This window comes from Mus caroli, unplaced genomic scaffold (assembly GCF_978045245.1).
Source record: "Mus caroli unplaced genomic scaffold, Mus_caroli_1 scaffold_1, whole genome shotgun sequence".
NCBI lineage: Eukaryota > Metazoa > Chordata > Mammalia > Rodentia > Muridae > Mus > Mus caroli.
In genome coordinates, this window is record NW_028227256.1 from 98,356,069 (window position 1) to 98,366,975 (window position 10,907).

Here is a 10,907-nt window from a genome sequence, read left to right on the forward strand (position 1 = left end):
GTTAATCTTTGACATTTGATAAGGAAAAGATAAAATCACAAAACTGTATTGTTTTTCATTTTCCTAATTTCTACATCTATGAAAAATATTTTAATGAATCTTATCTATGTTTTCTTCCCTTCCTGGTAATTTTTTATGTTTCATTTATTTTATTGATTGTAACTGAGTTGATTATATATTCTGTACATTAATTCTCTGCTAAACGATTAGTGTAAGGTTTCTCTCTTTGGCTTTCTTTTCACAGGGTTGATTAATTTCTGAGCTGTACAGAAGTTCCTTAGTTTTATGGTATACAACTTAGAAATTGCTGGTTTTAATTCTTTGGCAAATAGAGTCCTATTTTGAGTCCTATTCAGAAAACCTTTCCCCAAAGGTGAATTATGTCTGTTACAGCATCTGGGCATCCACCTGAATACATCTCTCCCACTCAAACAGAAGGATATGGCAACCATAAGTCAGGAGGCTGCGACCAATGTCTTCACACACAAGGGTGGTGCCATCCAAATGAGATACCATGGCTCCTTCCTAAGCATTTTTTCCCCAAGTCACTTCACTCTCTAGCACTGGTGCAAAGGTGCATCTACTGGCCTTGCAAGAAGAAGACCATGTCATTGATGCTTACAGTATCACAGCCAAAGTGTGTGCTCAGCAGCCCTGTCTCAGGGTAGGTGATATTGAAGGCCTAGAATCTCTGGCAGAGCTTGTTAGCTGCAGCAATAGAAGCCAGCAGGCTGGAAAGGTGCACTCCAGCACTATACGTTGCAGTTATAGTGGCCTGTGATGGCATAGACCACTTGGAGGGCTACTTTGTCTGGTTTAACCCAGCCAGGTCTTTCTACTGCAATGGCCACGAGGGCCAGAAGCAGGGCATCATCCCAATGGCAGATCTCAGGGCTAGTAAAGCAACTTAGAGGTACACCAGGTATGGCGCCTTCTTAATACACTTGGGAGACACTGCTGAAGTGTTTCTGGGCAATGTCCAGCAGCATCTGGTGTTCCACACCACCAGCTGCAGCCAGCACCATTCAGTGAGCTTTGTAATGCCTGTCGAGGTAGTCAGTCAAGTCTGTACGCTTCAGCCTCCTGATGTTCTCACTGGGCACTTGTACAGCCTGTTCTAGAATCTCTGCATGATTTCTTTTTCCTTTTTCTTTTTTTTAATTAGATAATTTCTTTATATACATTTTAAATTTCAAATGCTATCCGAAAGTTCCCTATACTCTCCCCCCGCCCTGCTCCCCTACCCACCCACTCCCACTTCTTGGCCTGGCTTTCCCCTGTACTGGAGCATATAAAGTTTGCAATACCAAGGGATCTCTCTTCCCACTGATTTCCAACTAGGCCATCTTCTGCTACATATGCAGCTAGAGATATGAACTCTGAGGGTACTGGTTAGTTCATAATGTTGCTCCACCTATAGGGTTGCGGACCCCTTTAGCAACTTGGATGCTTTTTCTAGCCTCTCCATTGGGGGCCCCGTGTTCCATCTTATATACAGATGACTGTGAGCATCCACTTCTGTATTTGCCAGGCACTGGCATATCCTCATATGAGACAGCTATCCCAGGGTCTTTTCATCAAAACCTTGCTCACATATGCAATAGTGTCTGGATTTGGTGGCTGATTATGGGATGGATACCCAGGTGCGGTAGTCGCTGGATAGTCCATCCTGTCCTCTTTGCTCCAAACTTTGTCTCTGTAACTCCTTTCATGGGTATTTTGTTCCCTATTCTAAGGAGGAACGAAGTATCCACCCATTAGCCTTTCCTTTTCTTGAGATTCTTGTGTTTTGCAAATTGTATCTTGGGTGTTCTGTGTTTCTGGGCTAATATCCACTTATTAGTTAGTGCATATCTAATGACTTCTTTTGTGATTGGGTTACCTGACTAAGGATGGTATCCTCCAGATACATCCATTTGTCGAAAAATTTCATAAATTCATTGTTTTTAATAGCTGAGTAGTACTCCATTGTGTAAATGTACCACAATTTCTGTATCCATTCTTCTGTTGAGGGACATCTGGATTTTTTCCAGCTTCTGGCTATTATAAATAAGGCTGCTATGAACATAGTGGAGCATTGTTCTTATTACCAATTGGAACTTCTTCTGGGTATATGCCCAGGAGAGGTATTGCTGGAACTTCCGGTAGTATTATGTTCAATTTTCTGAGGAACAACCAGACTGATTTGCAGAGTGGTTGTACAAGCTTGCAATCCCACCAGCAATGGAGGAGTGTTCCTCTTTCTCCACATCCTCGTCACCATCTGCTGTCACCTGAATTTTTGATCTTAGCCATTCTGACTGGTGTGAGGTGGAATCTCAGGGTTGTTTTGATTTGTATTTCCCTGATGATTAATGATGTTGAACAATTTTTTAGGTGCTTCTCAGCCATTCCATATTCCACAGTTGAGAATTCTTTGTTTAGCTCTGTGCCCCATTTTTTTAATGGGGTTATTTGAATTTCTGGAGTCCAGCTCCTTGAGCTCCTTGTATATATTGGTTATTAGTCCCCTATCAGATTTAGGATTGGTAAGAATCCTTTCCCAATCTGTTGGTGGCCTTTTTGTCTTATTGAAAGTGTATTTTGCCTTACAGAAGCTTTGCGATTTTATGAGATCTCATTTGTCAATTCTTGATCTTACAGCACAAGCCATTGCTGTTCTGAGAATACCCAAAATTGAATACACTGTCACCAATCAATCATTAGGAAAATGTTTTACAGGCAGATGTTGTGGAAGCATTCACTCAGTTGAATTTCTATCCTTTCAGATAGCTCTAGTTTGTGTGACAGGTTAACATAAGACTAGGCAGCACAGGTATTATGCACAATAATTTATATATATATATATATATATATATATGAATATATATATGAATTACATATATATTATGATTGTGTATATGTACATAACTATATAATGTAATCTCTCCACCATTATTTATTTATTTTTTTTCTCATGATTGGTCTACCTAGAGTCTTTTCTGGTTCTTCATGAAGTTAAGATAGTTTTATGTGAAGCAAGATGGTGATTTTTATTGAGATATCCTGGAATCTGTGCATAGCTGTTGAGAGCGGGCCTGTGGCTCACATGGACAGGCTTTCACCTCGGAGGCAAGCCAGGGCTGAACAGAAAGGGAAACTAGGCAGGCGAGAGAAAAATGGAGCTAAGTCAAGATTTCTGGTCAAAGCTCAAATGTTTAATAGAAAACTGTGCTTATGAAGGGGGGGGGGCATCCCCTCTAATCTATTCTTGGGGACTGGAACCAGCTGCAGGTGAGGATGTGCAGGATAGGGGTATAGTCTCCAGAATAGCTCAGGGGCCTCTCAGGAGGTAGCAGTGTCTTGAAGGAGAACAGTGGCATTGGCTGAACAATAGAGTCATCTAGGCAGGAAGGCTCCACCCTAGGTAATCTCCTTAGTGGCAGCAAGGTCAAGGTCTGGATCAGCCTGCTTCAGGCTTGGGGTGTGTGTGTTACATTCCCACCCCCCCACCCCCCGTTTATAATATTAGAAATAGCTGGACAGAGTCATAAAATATATTTATGCTCTATAGTCCTGCTTAGGAGTTATGGTGGCTGGCAGCCGCGCCTGACTTAGGAAATCTTAGATCTTCCCAAATCATCTAAATGCTGTCATGGAGGCTACGTGCATCTCCTTTGTGTTCATTTCACACAATACATGGCTCTGTGGTGTGTTATTAACAGCCAAGGCCTCTTGGCATATAACTCTGTCTTAGATTGGTATGGTTTCGAGATCTGGGTGCCCATCTTTGACTGTCCCGCCCTTATTGCACACCTTTTTCCCAATTCAGACCAAAGGCACAATATGTACTTAGAATGTTTCTTCATAAAGATTAATAACTGCCACTTGTGCTGTTGGAGGTGAGGCTGCACACCTGCTGCAGTAAGGCTGAATGGCATTGACTAACCTGTTTGATAAACAAAGTAGAGACAGTGGAAAGCAACAGTATAAAAGCTTCTTTGGTGAAGTCCAGGTACTTCATTCAATTGCAAATTAGCAATGATCAAGCTTAGACTGTGAGCTCCCGGTGTGGGGGAGGTGGCTTTGAGAATTGCAGAAAGGCTGCAGCTTCTCTGGGAGTGGAGGCTGTTTTCAAAATTAACTTTGCTAGGTAATTAAGATTTTAGCTATCTTCCCTAGGAATCTCTAATACTGGAATTATTACTAGACCAGTCTAATATTGAGTTAGAATAACTGGTCACAATGAGAGAAGGAGAAGAATCACTATAACTCTTTCTTGTGACTAATCTTTCTAAGTCAGATTACACGGTCTCTAATATTCTATGTCCCATAAGGTTAAAAAGCTTGAAGCAAGGCAGCTTAGCTTGTCCAAACTGGGAAAATGGCAAGAAAAGGTGGGTCAAAAACATATACCCAATTCAGCTTTCTTGTCACTACAGTCGGGGCACTCAACGAACTCACCTGTCAGTTTGTCACACAAATTAGCTGTCATGCTTCTGCAGCGTTCTGTGAAGAGAACCTATGCTTTTCCCCTTCTCAATAAGATATCTGTTCAGGATCAAGCCATGTGCCAATAAATACATCCTTTTCATCTCACCTAGACATAATTATGTCTGGTTTTAAGATACTATGAGGCATTTATTAAGTTATTTGACATCCACATTTCAAAATTCTTAATATAAAAGTATGAATTAAATAATGTGCATGGTGATATTAGAAATGCCATTCTTACAATATTAATGCTACTAATCCATGAACATGGAAGTATTTCCATTTCCTAATGTCTTTATCTTTTTCTTCAGGGTTTTAAAGTTTTTATTACAGAAAGTCTTCACTTCCTTCATTCTTAGGTATTTTATTTTGAAGCTGTTATAAAGGGGAGGTTTATAAATGTGTGTTCATGTAAAGGTTTGCATATGTTTTGCCCAGTGAATGCCACTCTTATGAGGTGTGGCCTTGTTGGAGCAGGTGTGTCACTGTGGGTTTTGGTTTTAATACCCTCATCCTAGCTGCCTGGAATCCAGTCTTCTCCTAGTCACCTTCAAATAAAGACATAGAAATCTCAGTTCCACCTGCCCAATGCCTGTCTGGGTACTGCCATGTTCCAATCTTGATGATAATGGACTGAACCTGTAAGGCAACCCCAATTTAATGATGTTCTTTATAAGACTTACCTTGGACATGGTGTCTGTTCACAGCAGTAAAATGCTAAGACAGCTCATGATCTCTTTCTCTGTATGTCTGGTAACAATGTATAGAAAAGTTATTGATTTGTGTAATTTGATTTCATATCCTTCCACATTGCTGAATTTACCATTTCTAGAAGTTGTTGGGTAGAATTTTTGAACCTTATTATACTATCGGCAAATACTGATAATTTAACTTCATTCTTTCCACTTTTGTATTCATTTAAATTCCTTCTCTTGCTTGAGTGCTCCATCGAGTACTTCAATCAAAATTAAAAAGAAAAAAAAAAAAGCAGAAAAATGGCTCATCACTGTTTTGTTCCTGACATCAGTGTGTTTGCTTCATTTAGCTAATGTTAGGTGTACATTTCTCATATATAGACTATTGTATTCAGGTAGGTTCTCTCAAGTTCTATATGCTGTGACAATTGCAACATTTCAACTTCCATGTAAGATCACTAGTTCATAATGTGTATGAACAAGGAACAACATATCAACTTCTTTCTTCGTTATTCATCCCCCAAGGATATTTTCTCCCTTCTATATCTTATCCATGAATGCATGATTTTTTCCTTAATGTGATGTTATTTCCTAAACTTGGTACACAATATTCTTGCTGTCTCCCTCAAGTATTTCAAGACATAATGAATATGATATTTTCAAATTAATATTAAGTGTATAAAAGCTATATTATCAAGAAAGCTATATTATCTCAATCATGTATGTATAATTTAAGAGAAACCATGGGTCATTTCATGCTCATGGCTTTTCTTCAGTCAAAGCTGAAGTTCACAAGGTACACAGATCAAATAGCTAAGACAGGGCTAATTTTTTATGCATGTTTTATGCATAAGTAAATTGGAACATGGAGAATAGATCAACCTCCAGCTGTTACTTTGTAAACTGTGTTGTATCTTCAATGCAATTCCAAGACAATAAAAACTTTCCATCTCCAGGGTTACACATAAACTCAGCAAAAAAAAAAAAAAAGTAGATATTAAAGTAAAATACATATGCAAATTTCTGAAGTACTTTTCTCTGGTAATGTTCCCCACAAATGCCTCCCATACAGGTGCCATTAAATGGCCCCTGGATTGTATATGAGGTTCATTTATGAAAAAGCAATTCAGCAAGTCTAAACAATCATCCATGACTGATCAGCCTGCTCCCAAATCAGGTGTTACTGTTACTAAACAAAGGAATTAACTCTTTCTACTCTCAATCAAGTCACACTGAATGCAATTCAAAGGTTTTCTTTTTTTGTTTTGTTTGTTTGTTTGTTTTTGTTTTGTTTTGTTTTTTGTTTTTTTTAAACTTCTTTTTGGTCGATTAATATTAGAATTTTCTTATGCATATTCTCTAGAAGGAGTACTACAGAGATGGACATCAAAGATGATTTTTTTATTTAACTTTCAAATGAAGAGAGATGTTTACAGACATATTGAAAGTTATGTGCCAGATATTTATTGATGGTCTAGTAAATAAAGAGTACTGCTTAGCAATCTGAGATGAACATTCAAAATACCTTAGGTAAATGTGGGTATTGTGGTTTCAATGTGAATGTTCCAATTAATCTCATGTATTTAAACACTTGGTACCCAGGTGATGGTACTAAATAGAGAAGTTGTAATCATTGATAGGTCACCGGAAGAAGTAAATTTTTAGCAGTCATCCTTAAGGTCTTAGTGCTTATATTCACTTTCAGTTTGCTTTCTGCTTCTTGTTTCAAAATGTAAGGGAGTTTAATTGCTCTTCCTTCCTAACATGGAGTCTCATTTCATCACTGCAGATTTTCCATCATGATAAGCCTGTTTTTCTTTCAACTGTAAATCAAAGAAAACTCTTCCCCAGTTCATTTTTGCTGACTGATTTTTTAAAAGTCGTAAATAAATTTAAAAAGTAGTTAATGCTCATGGTATACAGGCTAATTGATCACATATTCTGGTTCTAGTGGGGACAAATGAGGTATAACAAATTAATCCAGTCTGTAATGAAAATTTTCTGTTTTTCTGTTTGTGGTGATTTGAATGAGAACTATGCCCTACAAGATCAGATCTTTAAATCACAAGCCTCAGCTTGTTATGCTTATGGGAAGTTTAGGGAATTTTTAGGACATGGAACATTGCTGGTTAAAGTACATAACAGAAGACACTACAACAGACTCAATTACTATAGGTTGGCCTCACTCTCAGTAGTTTCTATGATGCCTATGTGCAATAAAATGGTTGAAGACAGATTCTAGCTCTTGATGCCATATATAGCTTTTGTTGTGCCTTCTCTACCATAATGTTCCAAACCTAGTCTAGAGCATTAAGGTGAAATAATCATATTCTTCCATTAGTTTATTTAAACTGGGTACTTTATTACAGTAACAAAAAAGTAACCAACACACCAGTCAAGATACAGAGTAAATATAGCCTGTTTATAATATGTCATATCTTCATTAATATTAATCCAACACCTGGACATTATTATTATTATATGATCATTATAAAACTGTCAAGTTTCATCGGGAGTGTAGAAGATCTATGGCTATGGAATGTTTAAATGTGATTCAAATCTTTCAGACTTTGCCTTCCCAGTGAAGCCAGAAGAGCTGTGAATAAGCTCAAAACAGTATTCCTCTGTGTAACTCCAAAAAAATGAGAATCAGTAGGATTCCCATGCTATCAGCATCCAATAAATTGAATGCATTACATCAAAAATGCAGAACCTGAGCCTCCTTAGAAGACTAATGACTGTATCCTCTAAGAAAAGAAAGATAACCACATCAAAGTGTTTCTCCAATCCCTCTGGATGTTATTGTGAGGTTAAATCTGCTTGATATTTTTCTCATATATCCTGAAAAGAATTCCATGTCTCTACTTAGAACTTGTTAGATCAGCTTCTCCAGCAAAGATTGTCTATAAAAATGAGTTTCCATCTGCACCTGGAGCTGATCCTGTGCCACAGGTCTCTATACCTGGATCCCCTTGGAAGAGAGCTGTTCTCCCACAAGTACTGACACAATTGTGAACACAGGTAGGACCACCACTCCTGTTCCAAGGGATCCATCTGGAGGACTCAGGACACAGGAACCTAGGAGCAGCCTGGAACAGGAACCTTCTAGTTCCCATCTTCACCTGGAACTGACCCTGTGACACAGCTCTCCATACGCAGATCCCACTGGGATAGAGCTGGTTTCCTGGGAGTGCTGACATACATGGGAGTACAAGTTGGAAGGGCAAGCCCTTCACTGCCTCCCACCCTAAAAAAGCCAATTGGCCTTGTACTACGGAGCCAGTCGTCACCCCCTTCTCCCTGTTTCCCACCTGTCATCCAAAAATGCGGAGGAAAATCAACTCAGTGTTATTCTTTTTTTTTTTTTGATTTTTAATATTTTTATTACATATTTTCCTCAATTACATTTCCAATGCTATCCCAAAAGTCCCCCATAGCGCCCCCCACTTCCCTACCCACCCATTCCCATTCTTTTGGCCCTGGCATTCCCCTATATTGGGGCATATAAAGTTTGCAAGTCCAATGGGCCTCTCTTTCCATTGATGGCCGACTAGGCCATCTTTCGATACATATGCAGCTAGAGACAAGAGCTCCGGGGTTCTCAGTGTTATTCTTAGTAGAGTGCATTTCAAATTTGTTCAGTCAGGGTTCCAACACCCTACTTAAAATTCAACTAGGAAGTTACCTATTAAGCACTAATTAGCATTATAAAGTCAGAGCCTACTGCTCAGGGCTTTTCTGTTAGTTGTTTACTAGGATAGAAAGGACAGTCTTATCCAGATACGGTTTACCATAAGAAAAGTTAGGGAATCCCATGGAGACAGGTTTTTTTCTTTAGCCCTAAAAATTCAGGCAGAACTATTGAGTGCAGATAAATTTTTTGCCTCACGCCAGCCTTTTCTTTTCTATTTTTATTAACAACAGGGAGGAGATGTAGCCTCCCCTCCTCCAGCCTTAATGGTTCCACTGTTTACACCTGGATGGAGCTTCCCGCTCAATCGTTCTGCCACGCCCACTGCTGGAACCTGCCACTTTGCTGTTCCGAAGCCATCACGTGATCACCCTGCTACTGGACCCCAAGATTATTTGGCGGGAATTGGGGCCCTCCCCCTTCCTTCATAACTGAGTGTCGGAACAGTAAAATTGAGCTTTGATCAGAGTGACCTTGACTTGGCTCCGTTCTTTCTCCGTTCTTGCTGGCGAGTCGGGGGCTCACAGTCAGAATGTAGAAAAATGCTAATTGATCCATTCTTATCACCTTATACAAAGCTCAAGTCCAAGGGGATCAAGGACCTCTACATAAAACCAGACACACTGAAACTAATAAAAGAGAAAGTGGGGAAGTCTCGAACACATCGGCACAGGGGAAATGTTCCAGGAAAGAATACCAGTGGCTTAACCTCTAACATCAACAATCAACAAATGGGACCTCATAAAACTGCAAAACTTCTTTAAGGCAAAGGACACTGTCAATAAGACAAAATAGCAACCAATAGATTGGGAAACAATCTTTACCAATCCTACAGTGATAAGGGGCTAATATCCAATATATACAAAGAACTCAAGAAATTAGATTCCAGAGTATCAAGTAACCCTATTAAAAATGGGGAACAGAACTAAACAGAGGCTTCTCAACTGATGAAACTCAAATGGCAGAGAAGCACCTAAAGAAATGTTCAACATCCTTAGTCATAAGGGAAATGCAAATCAAAATGTACCTGAGATTCTACATCACATCAGTTAAAATGGCTAAGATCAAAAATTCAGGTCATATCAGATCCTGAAGAGAATGTGGAGAAAGAGAAACACTCCTCCATTTCTTCTGGGATTGCAAACTCATGGGACTCTGTTAAGGAATGGTACATTAGCACATTAATGAATTATTCCGAGGTCTTTAGACAGTCCCAATAGAGGGGGACCACCACCCACCACATCTAATATGCCTATTCAGCCTTCTGAAGCAAGAATCATCATTGCCACAATTTCATATTGGTAGTTATTGCTATCTCTTCAGAGGGAAGATTTGAGATGAGGAGGTAAAACCTTGGTAGAGAGTAGAAGGTAAAAAGACTTCAAAGAATAATAAATTATTCTCTCTCTTTAACATGCTTATAGTTAACCTGCCTTCTTTGAAGTGTTCCAATAGCTAAGTGATTGACATAACCAAAATGTAATAATTTTTCTCTACCAAGGCTTGAAGCTCTATTCTCTTCACAAAGTATTTTTTTTTCTTTCTGGACTTTTTTTCTACTCTAGCATTCACTTGTTTCAAAATGTAAAATCAAACCATAAAATAATCAGATCAGAAATCAACAACTTTAAATATTTCTGGCATATCTCTTCTATGGCGTGAATGAGGCTGCTAAGAGTGCAGAGTACACACTGGGTTTTTATGCAAGAGTGAAAATAAAGACTTTTCTTTGAAGTCTTTGAACTCTAGGTGCCCTTGTATTTGGGACATAGATATTAAGAATTGAAATGACATTTTAATGGTTTTCTTTTCCTTTGATGAGTAAGTAGTATCCCTGTCCCTGTCATTTGATTAATTCTTGTTTCAAGACTATTCTGTTAGGTATTAAAATGGCTATGCAAGCTTATTTCTAAGGTCAATTTTCTTGGAATATCTTTTTTCAAACCCTTTTCTCTGCAGTATGAGGTGTTGTTCTTATATGCATCATATGGGTGAATGGAAAAACAGTTGCTACTTATTACAGGTTAGATGGCTCAAAATCTTATAGA

The 10,907-nt window shown here is 38.8% G+C and overlaps 1 pseudogene; it reads right to left on the bottom strand.

The window, feature by feature from the left end:
* Positions 1-387: 387 nt before the first annotated feature.
* LOC110295747 (cytochrome b-c1 complex subunit 1, mitochondrial pseudogene) lies at positions 388-4,474 on the bottom strand (annotated as a pseudogene).
* Between the last annotated feature and the right edge of the window lie 6,433 nt (positions 4,475-10,907).